Source organism: Daucus carota, chromosome 7 (genome assembly GCF_001625215.2).
Source record: "Daucus carota subsp. sativus chromosome 7, DH1 v3.0, whole genome shotgun sequence".
Taxonomy (NCBI): Eukaryota; Viridiplantae; Streptophyta; class Magnoliopsida; order Apiales; family Apiaceae; genus Daucus; species Daucus carota.
The window spans coordinates 21,673,120-21,685,262 of NC_030387.2; positions in this window are offsets into that span (position 1 = coordinate 21,673,120).

The window sequence follows — 12,143 nt, forward strand, 5'->3', positions numbered from 1 at the left end:
TTAGTGACAAAAAAAACCAAACATAACATTAGTGACAAAAAGGAAAAAATTTATAGTTCGGTGGCATATTTCTAAACAAATAATAAGTTGGGTGGCGAAAAAATCTATTTTCCCAAATAAAAATTGAATTACAATGAGCTTGGCTATAATACAATGAGAAATAACGAAATACCGTGTTTGGAAGTTAGTGGTTTGAGAAAAAATTAGAGGTTTGGGATGCGTTATAATTTTGACCATTTCAATCCGCTAATAATAGTGTTTGATAGTTAGCGGATTGAAATAGAGGTTTGGGCTCAAAAGGTTACTTTGAGGAGTTTTTTGGGTTAGCGGTTTTGGTATGTGTCATAAAAAACTAATAAAACAACTATTTATCAAACAGTTTTACACGAAACCGCTAATCTAATCCGCTAGTCAAAACATATATTTCAATCAGCTAGTCAAAACATCTAATTCAATCCGCTAACAACTAACCACTAACAGCTAATCCCCCAAACATGGCCAATGAGCTTGAATTACAGAGAGAGTAATACAAGGAGAAATACTGAAATACAATGTGAAAGGATATCTTCGATATATAATTATTTATATATTTGTTTCGGTATTTGTGACAAACATTAAAATTAAATTCACCTAGTAATCCTCCCAAATAGGTCATTAATTTATTTGATTAATTAAAAGTGGAAAGTTATTTTTGGCAAGTAATTTCTAATCTCCAAATATTCCTTCGCATCAAAATACATTTATTTTAAAGGAATTTTTTCTGATTACGCAATAGTGGCGCTGAGACATATCGTGAGTCTACGATTATCTCTTTCTTGCTACTGCAACAGTAAATTACATGAAGCTCGAAAAAGGACTATCAAGATTTGGTATTCTTTAGAGTACTCATGTTACATTATTTACAAAATTTATATTTAAAGTAATTTATTCCATATTTAAATCATTTATTATCTCTTGGAATAAATTATTTTAAATCTTTCAAAAATTATTAAATCCTTCATTCCTCAAGATTTATTTTATTCAAGGAAGGATTTATTATCTCCATATTAATATTTGTCTCTAAAATATTAATATCACTTTTATACCTATTCTGGAATATTTTCTCCCGGTCTCTCAAATTCAGTATTTTTCGGAGAAAAATATTCGCAATACTTAGAAAGCTCTTTCAATGTATCAAATTCATGATTTATCATGAACAATATTATTCTAAGTATTTTGGTATCAAAACCTTCGTCAAATATCCTTCTCTATTTTCCAAAAGACGAAGTGTTTCGGTTTTTCATAAAACGGCTTTTATCTTAGAAAATCGGTGTAAATACCTTAAGATTATTCCCGTCCCTCAAAAGTATTTTATCTTTATGGGAATATATTTTAAGTATTTATTCAAGTTTTAAGTTTGGCCATAAACCCTCTCTGATAATTTCGAAAGAATTATCGTATTTTATTTGAAACCCGAAAACCTGATTTATCGTTTTAAATTCAAATAAAATACTTCCACTTGCCTAAATGACCTGAAACTTGAGATTAGCCAATTAAATATTATTCTTAGTGCATGGTTAAATTTTCATAATTTTCCGAGAACTTTCATTTCGGAGCGTTTTCTGTCTGCCGACCCGATCACTGGCTGAACGTTTGACCAAGCTAGGGTTGACCAAAAATTACCAAAATTTCCAGAATGCCATTTTCTAATATTCTAAGATTTATCATATTTTTTCCGTAATTTATTTTGCACGTTCGAAATATCGCGTTTTTAATGTAACGGTTTTTATCGGTATCTCGTAAAGCGTGTCTGTCTTCTAGTGCATTAAATGCCCTGAATTTTTAGTCCAAGATGCTGGTCAAGAACACCTTTTTAGGTGTGGGGGACAAGGGGACAAAGTGGAGTAGTGGCCAAGGTTTGCTAAATTACCATTTGCATTTTTACTTCTACTTTTCTTACATTTACCCCACCCATTCTTGCCTATAAATACACCCCTCCACCCATTCATTTTTCCTAAGCTAATAGCCAAACATATGCTGAGATTTTGAAGAACAAACACTCTCCCAAAGTTTATTCAAGTGCCTACTTCTTCTACTTCATCTTTAAAACCTTCGATTCTTCATATATTCCGATATATACAAGGTTTTAAACCCCGAAGCTTCGTTCCACCCAACCAAGCTCCGCTCATCTTAGCATTTTCATAAACCACTCTTTTCAACCTCCCAAAGGGCTGCTCAAATTCGTTCGTGTGCTTAAAGTCGTATCGAACCTCCGACGAATTTCTCCGGCGAACTTTCGTGGAATAATCGTGTAAGTGGTTACTTTTAGCTTCAATTATCCGAGTCTTAATCGACCATTTTCAAAGGGCTTTTTAAACAAATTTCTCTTCATCTTAAGATCTCTTGATTTCAAAATACTCGAGTTGGCCACTCGTTATTATCGGGAATATTGTGCACTAACTTTATTTGCTCACTAACTCATATTTGTGCTCCCATTCCCATCACTCCCATACCCTTCTTGTTTTAGTGAGAAACCCATTTTTCAGCCCTGTGCTCGGTGGGGATATCATTAAGATAAGATACGTGGTATTACGTGTTTATTTTCCGAACGTGTGTGACGTGAGTGATTTTACTTGTTTCGGTGGTAAACCCCGTTTGGGCCTTTTCGCTATCGCGGGGTGTTATCCGAACAAGCTACTTGGTTCAAAATCCTTTAGTGTGAGTGTGCGATATATCTTGCTCGACTTCGACTCCGTCTTTTCAAAACTCACTCATCACTCGATCTTATTAAAATCAACAACTTATATTTCTCCGCGCGATATAATTTGTTAAAATTGAACCAACGACTTAACCACCATACTTAAACGTTATAATCGACTAATTTCAACGTGGTTAAATTGGACTAAAACTTGCGGAACCAAAACTTTTATAAAACAAGGATATATTTGTTTGTGGATATTGTGTTCTAACTTTTGCAGTGAGGTGAAGTGAAGTGAGGTGATCTTCGTTCTAAGACCCAAGTCTTTGACGTATTGACGGGGAGTTGATAGTCATCGCACCGTGAAGAAGAGGAAAGACCCAAGACCTAATACCTAAGATCCAAGACCGGCGAAAGGTTTAGAAGTACAAAGACCACTGGAGGTGCAACGACTTTGAGGAAGTAACAAGGATAGTTACGTTCCGAGACAAGTCTTGTTATTTACATTTATAGTGAGGAGGTAACGAAGAGTTGCGCTCCAAGATATATATTTGTAAAGGCTTCTCCGCCTACTGTAAAGGAGTTCTTTATAGTAGAGAAAATCTCGAGTCCGGGGAGGAGCTCGGGGACTGGACTAGGGGTGAGTGGACTCCAAGGGTTGAGTTAGCCACCGCGAACCAGGATAAAATCGCTCGTGTGATATTTTCTTTTTCTTTTCTTACACTTCCGCACGTAACTGCCAATACTCTCGATACAAGTTCTAAAGAAGGGGTGAAAACTTTTTAAAACGACATAAATATTTTTAATTGGTGATTAAGCTATTCAACCCCCCCTTCTAGCTTAATTAAACCATCTATCGGGACCTAACAGTTGGTATCAGAGCAGTTACTTTTTTAAGTGCTATACGGTTATAAAGCACTCTGTAAAGTAGATCCGATATGGCCTTTATTAATGCTATCGGTTGTAGTGAAGGTCTCTCAAATTCTAGACCTCCTTTGTTTGATGGCACAAACTTTGCCACATGGAAAACTAGATTTCGCATTTATGCTAGAAGTCAAGGTGTCAAAGTTTGGATGGCCATAGAAGATGGTACAATACTTCCGACTAAAATAGTCGACGATATTATCATCGAAAAGAAAGTAAGTGAATATACTCACGATGAAGAAGATAGAATGAATATCGCCGCTAAAGCGGAAATGGTTCTCACAAGTGCACTTGCAGAAAAAGAGTATAAACGAGTAAACAATTGCAAGTCCGCACAAGAAATGTGGAACAAGTTAGTAGTTACCTATGAAGGAACTACCGACATAAAAGATTCTCGAATGGATACTTTGATCCAAGAATACGAGAACTTTAAACTCCAAGATGGAGAAAATATCATCGATATGGAAACAAGATTTACGCGTATAATCGATGAACTAACTCAACTCGGAAAGAACTATACTCAAAATGAAAAGAATCGTCGGGTTCTTAAATCTTTGCCTCCGAGTTGGAAAGTTAAAGTTACTACGATCAAAGAGATGCACAATCTCAATGATTACCACATCGATAACTTATTCGGGAACCTTCGTGCTTACGAAGAAGATAATGTTCCGGATAAGGTCATTCCTAAAGTGGAAGACAAAAAGAAAAATATGGCTTTGAAGTCCATCTTAATCGATGAAGATGAAAACGACGAAGAGTTGAACGAAGAACTCCAAAATCTCGACGAAAGCGAGATAGCTCTATTAACGAGACAACTCCGTCGTGTACTTCAAAGTAAAGCTCAACGGTATGGAAAAGGCTTCCTTAAATCGAATAATCAACAAAGAGTTTTTAACTCTAATGGAAGGCCAAATTACTCTCAAAATTATACTCCTAACAATAAGAGTAATTATCCTACCACGGGCTATAACAAGGGCAAAATCAATCAAAGTCCCAATGGTTATAATAATGCCAATAACAATGGCACTTACACTCCTCCTAAGCCAAAAGAACAAAATCCGGAGGAAACACCTAATGTGTGTTTTGAGTGTAAGCAACCCGGTCACTTTAAACGAGAATGTCCTAAGCTCTCTAAGGGACGAATTCTCGTGGCCGAAAATGGTTGGGATTTAAGTGAAGATGAAGAAACTTCGGAAGCTGGAAGAAGTGGTTAACTTATGCTTAATGGCTCTCGAGGATGATTCTTCGTCATCGGACATCTCCACTTCAAATGATGAGGTAAGCTCTCGTACTAAACTTTTACATAATATGCATCTTTTTAATGACTCTTCGTTAAACTTGCTAGATATGAGTAAAAGTGATTTGATTGATTTGTTGGTTGAAATGAATGAAAGAAATAATAGTGTAAATCAACATACCCTCTCTCGGATTAGTGAATTAAATCTTAAACACGAGGAGGAAATCTCATCTTTATGTGAACAAAACGATTTCTTGAAAAATGAAAACAACAAGTATAAGGATGTTGTTACAAAGCTAGAAATCGAAAATATATCCTTAGTTTTGAACACCGAAGAATTAGAAAACGAGAAGTTACAAATAAATGAAAATAGTCGTATGCTTCATGTTGACTTACTAAACTTAAAAATTCAAAATGAGTCATTGGCTCAAGGTAAGTCAAATTCGGTTGTTCAAAAGGATAATGATGAATTGGTTCATGCCTTAAGTGAAAAAGATGAAATATTCGAGTTGGAAACTCAAAGGCTTAAAGATGAACACTCCAAGATCTTAGCTCAAGTTATGGATCAAGAAAGGATTCTTAACGATAAAATTAATATTTTGAGCAAAGAAAAAGATGATCTTGCGAGAACAATTCAAAAGTTCACAAAAGGAAATGAGTTGTTAGATAAAATGGTACATTCAAAAATATCTTATAACCATGAAGGTTTAGGATATGATAAAAATGCTCAACCTAAGAAGTTTGTACAAGGAAAGAAACAAACTACTTTTGTCCCCGCTACACCAAAGTATAAATGCTCTTATTGCAATAAAGATGGACATACGGTTGAATATTGCAAGATAAAGAATGGTGAGATTAAGGGGAAGTATATGTGGGTTCGTAAAGGAACTAAACCATATACAAAGGTTGATCGTTTTGTACCTAATAACTATGTTGATGGCACTCAAAGAAAACCAAAGTTTAGTTATGTTCAAAAACCCATTGCTTATCAAAATAGAAATTCGGGGTATAAGGCATATACTAATGGTCAAACATCTAGAAGTCATTTTGTTCCTAGTCATCGTTTCTATCCTCAAAATACCATGTATTATTCAAATGATAGAAACAACATGTATCAAGGTGGCAATTCTCAAAGATATAATTCGCAAAAACCAAGATACTATGATTATTCTAGGAACAATGCATCTAGAAACTCCTATGTGCCTACTCATGCTTATACCATGCCTAGTTTCTATAATTCAAATGTTTATCATGATACTCTAACCCGAGGACCCTCAAGACAAAAGGGTACCTATAAATTCTATTGATTTGTTTTGTAGGTGTGCCTTGTTACTAAACGAGACATGTGGTATCTTGATAGTGGTTGTTCGAGACATATGACCGGTAATAAGTCACTCTTGAAAAGCATTAGAAAGGTCACCGCTGGAAGTGTCACGTTTGGAGATAGTAGCAAGGGGAGTATCATTGGTATTGGCGATATCGGGAATGAACATTTCAAGATTGCTAATGTACAACTAGTTACGGGACTTAAGTATAATCTTCTCTCCATTAGTCAACTTTGCGACAATGGATATAAGGTGATTTTCTATCCTACTCATTGTTCTATCTTAAATAAGGATGGAAAATTAATGCTTACTTGTCCTCGTAGCAAAAATGTGTACACATGCGATATTAGTAAACATTCTAATGTATGCCTAATTACTACACAAGATGACCCTTGGTTATGGCATCGTAGATTAGGACATGCGAATATGAAGTTAATAAAGAATATCTCAATGAATGATCATGTTAGGGGTATACCAAAGTTAAACTATCAAAAAGATCATACTTGTGAAGCTTGTGAGATTGGAAAGCAAATACGAGCTTCTCACAAAGCCAAGTTTATGGTATCAACCTCTAGACCTCTCGAGTTATTACACATGGATTTAATCGGACCGGTTCCGGTACTAAGTCTCGGAGGTTGTTCTTATACATTGGTCATTGTTGATGATTTTTCACGATTTACGTGGACGGAATTTCTCAAATCAAAAAGTGATGCTTTTGAATCATTTGCTTCTTTATGTAAGAAGATTCAAAATCAACAAAGTAACACCATTGTCTATATAAGGACTGATCATGGTAAGGAATTTGAGAATTCTAGTTTCACTACTTTTTGTGAGGATAATGGAATAACTCACAACTTCTCGGCTCCATACACACCTCAATCTAATGGAGTTGTAGAAAGGAAAAATAGGACTTTACAAGAAATGGCAAGTACTATGCTTAATGAATATCATCGTCCTAAATATTTTTGGGCCGAAGCTATGTCTACTGCTTGTCATATTCTAAATCGAGTCTTATTACGTCCTATGACACAAAAGACTCCCTATGAGATTTATTTTGGAAAAACTCCTAAGGTTAGTTATTTTAGAGTTTTCGGGAGCAAATGCTTTATCTTAAATTCGAAGGATTACCTTACTAAATTTGATCCTAAGTCAAGTGAAGGTATATTCCTTGGTTATTCGACCAATAGTAAAGCATATCGTGTATTTAATCTTAAAACTCTTGTGGTGGAAGAATCTATGAATGTTGCCTTTGATGAATCAAAACCACCCTCGAAGTATATTGATCTTGTTGATAAAGAAGACACCGAAACGGATGGTGTTGAAGATGTTATTCGACAATTCGAAAATATGGATATGGGTATTTCCCCTCCTAATAATCCATTAGAATTGTTACAAACCGAAGATGAACTTCCTAAAGAGATTCCATTGATAAGAAGTCATCCCTTAGATAATGTTTTAGGGGATTTGACGAAAGGAGTTCAAACCCGGTCACAAGTTCAAAATGTAGTAAATCATCTTAGTTTTCTTTCGCAAATTGAGCCTAAAACTGCTAAAGAGGCTTTGCTAGACGAGGATTGGATATCCGCAATGCAAGATGAATTAACACAATTCACTCGTAGCAAAGTTTGGGAACTCGTTCCTCCACCCGAAGATACTTCCATTATTGGAACTAAATGGGTGTTTAGAAATAAATTAGATGAGAATGGAACGGTTGTTCGCAATAAAGCAAGATTAGTTGCTCAAGGATATACTCAAATGGAAGGAATTGATTTTGATGAAACTTATGCATCGGTAGCTAGAATTGAGTCTATTCGTATGTTTCTAGCTTTCGCGTGTCATAAAGATTTCAAAGTATATCAAATGGATGTGAAATCTGCCTTCTTAAACGGGATATTGGAAGAAGAAGTTTATGTTAAGCAACCTCCCGGTTTTGAAGATGCAGTTAATCCAGAATATGTGTATAAGCTATATAAGGCTTTATACGGATTAAAACAAGCTCCAAGAGCTTGGTATGAAAGGCTTAGTAAGTTCCTATTAGAGAATAATTTTAAGATGGGAACGGCCGATAAAACTCTATTTACACGACAAGAAAAAGATGATATACTACTTGTCCAAATTTACGTAGATGACATTATTTTCGGTTCAACAAATAATGATCTATGTAAAGAATTCTCTGAAAATATGAGTAAGGAATTCGAAATGAGTATGATGGGAGAATTAAATTTCTTTTTGGGTTTGCAAATTAGGCAATCCGATGAGGGCATACATATTTCACAATCTAAGTATTGTAAAGAAATGCTCAAGAAATTTGATATGGAGAATGCTAGACCCATATCATCTCCTATGTCAACTTCTGACAAATTAACAGAAGATCCGAAAGGAATTCCTGTTGACACTAAGAAATATCGAGGCATGATTGGTAGTTTGCTATATATTACCGCTAGTAGACCCGATATTCAATATAGTGTTTGTAAGTGTGCTAGATTCCAAGTTGCTCCAAAGGAATCGCACCTATCCGCTGTTAAACGGATATTAAGATACTTAAAAGGCACGATGGATCTTGGCCTTTGGTATCCTAAAGGTGTACCTTTTGAACTAGTATGTTTTTCTGATTCTGATTATGCCGGACATTTGGTAGACAGAAAAAGTACTAGTGGTACGTGTCAATTCCTTGGTGGATGTTTAGTTTCGTGGTTTTCCAAGAAACAAAATTCTGTATCCATATCCACTACGGAAGCTGAATATATAGCTGCTGCTAAATGTTGTGCACAAATATTATGGATGAAGCAAACATTAGCGGATTATAATATTAATTTTAATGTTATATCTATTTTATGCGATAACACGAGTGCAATTGACTTAAGTAAAAATCCTGTGTTGCACTCAAGATCAAAGCATATAGATATACGACATCACTTTTTACGTGATCATGTCAATAAAGGTGATATTAAAATGACTCATGTGGAAACTGAGCATAATGTCGCTGACATATTTACAAAGCCTTTAAGTTCCGAAAGATTCGCTAAACTCCGTTTGGATTTAGGAATGCTGGAATATACAAAGTGATTAATTTTGGCCAAATATATTTTAAATAGAATTTTTATCATATATACTAGTCATCTTACGTGTAAGAAATTTTATCAAACGGAATTCTTCTTGTGTGTACTCTTAAAGTTCAGATTCGTCAATAAGAATTTATTGATCGGACTTTTATGAGTTAGAGCACTGATTTATTTCGTATACAATTGATAACATTTCTTAGGCGAGCGAATATTTTCTTAAAAATATTCCTAAGATACTATGTATATGGCATTAATCCTATTTACAATACACACTTCTTAATTGCCAAAATTAATAATAATATATTTTAATATCCACCAAATTTTATGTGTTTGATAATTATACATATTCTTATCCAATATAATTTTAAAATACCTTTTTCTCAAAAATTGGATAAATTTATGAAATTATCAATTTGTGGATTATATTTATTTACCCTAAATTTGGTAAATATAATTACTTTACATTTATCTCCTAAATTACTTTTTATTAAAATTTTGTCCAAATACACTCGAAATTATTTTTATAATTTGGACAATAATATTTTAAGGGAGATATGTATTTTTTAATTATTTTTACGATTTTTATACTATTTAATATATAATTTTCAAAAATGAATGTATTCAAATTCAAAAAAAATCTGCCCACAGTTTTGTTTCGCGGATCTAAAAACCTACCCATATGACTGACCCGACCCGGTATGCTGGCTTAATCCTAGCCATCGGATAAAACCCTAGTTTCAATCGCAGCCATTCATTACTATTATATATATACATATACAGTGCATTGGCTTTCAGCCGCACACTGTTCACTCGTTTTCTCTCGAACTCTCTCGAGTTCCCTCTCCTCTTCCATGGCGATTTTACATGCTTTATCGCCTCTTCAATTCAACTCATACTACACATCATCTTCTCGATCTAAAACATCAGTTTCTGTTTATATCGATTACAATCCATGGGTAAGGTGAAATCAAATGAATCGCGACCCCAAATCGCTCATCGTTATCTCAATTAACGGTGGGAATCGGTCCAGATTCAACAAACATATATATATATATATATATATATATATATATATATCAATCCCTTTCGATTTTGTCTCGATTTTTCAAAACCCTGATTTTAGGGTTTCATAAATCGACATCCCTAATGGTTTTTCTAGATGATTTTGCAGGTTTAATGACGATTCCAGTATAGATCGGGGATGTTCAACGCATTTTCACTCTGTCTTAAGGGCTAGTAGCTCTCGACGAATGGCTTTAACACTTATCTCCGTTGATTTGACGCCTACAAATTTCTTCTCTCACTATTCTTGTTTTAAATTCTGAAACCCTACTTCTAGGGTTTATGTTTAGTTTAATTACTGACATAATCTTTTGAGGATTTTTGCAGGGAATGATGAATCTATGGGTGAATCGACAGTTTCAAGTCGATTGGAGTGTTTTTCGGCCATTTAGGATTTTAGGGTTTCGAAACCCTAGGTCACCTTTGGCTGATATATGGCTGTTGGTTACATTTGTAGCTCGATCTAGTCATCTCCGAGCTTCTCAAGAGCGATTCACATCGCATCGTGAGCTAGGGCTTTTCAACCCAAAACTCTATCTTGAGAGCCGAGATAATTGATTGACTCAACTGCACCATGCTCACATAAAGACTCCAGAACCTCCATCTTACTTGCTCGCTATCTCGCGTTGAGGTAAGGATCTCAGGAGGCTCTATGCCCTGAGACTCTGGTGAGGGGCTCTACGGCCTAAGCCGCTGTTATATTTTTGGTCAAAATAACTGTTGAAAATGTGTGGTGATTGGGTGCTGATATGATATGCTTAAAGTGTTGTATGATGTATAACATGCTCCATGTGTTTAAAATCTATGATAGATGTGTATTCTGAGTGCTGAGAGTATGAATTAAGTATGTTCAAATGCCTGCTGTGCTTGTGAAATTGGTAACGTGATCAACTTAAATATATGACATGAGTAACTGTAGAATTGAAATGTACTCTGTTCATGCTGTCAAACTTGTAAAATTTGTGCTCTAAACTGAATTCATGTTGGCAATACTATGTGTGATCTTGTAAAATAAATGCATGACATTTGAATGGTAAATTGAATATATGGGTGAATTGAAATTTCTGCCATTAAATGAATGTCATGTGAGTATGTATATTATGGATGAATTATATGTCTTATCTGATATCTTGCCATATGAGTGATCTTATGTATAATTGACTGCTTGCCATATCTGTGAATCTGGTAAAATAATTGAGTTATGCAATATCTGGACTTTAACATGATTTACTATGGTGAGATCTTATATGCTGATTTAAAATGATTTTAAATGGATTCTTGACAACTTGGCATGTTGGTGATTAAGTCAGTTTAAAAATGTGATTATAAACCATGTTTGAGAAATTAAATTCCTGCCATGTGGTCATATATATTCTATTCTGAGCACAGATTAAAAATGAATTTTTCTATAGCTGGACTCTCATGAAATTTTTGACAAAATTGTATCCTAGGCTACTCTTCTGTGAATCCATTGAAATTAGTTGCTAAACTATTTGTATTAGTTGAAATTCTGCCATATACTTATCTGGAAAGTATGTATGTATGTAAAGTCCTGATCTGATCTGTTACTTGAACTTGTCATGCTCCTTGAACTGATGTCATGACCATGTGACTATTTGATATAATCTGTGTCTAAAATCCTTTGGATAAAATTCTTGTGAAGAAAATGCTATTTATATCACTCTGTTACTTAATATTTTTAACTTGTATGTATATTTACCATGTGGATTAAATGCTAAAATACTTGTTATAAGTGATATATAAGATGACAAATGTATGTTCTGGCATGATTACATATATATGCTGATTTGTTTGCTATGTTTATATGAGTATGTGCCTGGCAAACTTCTTAAAGC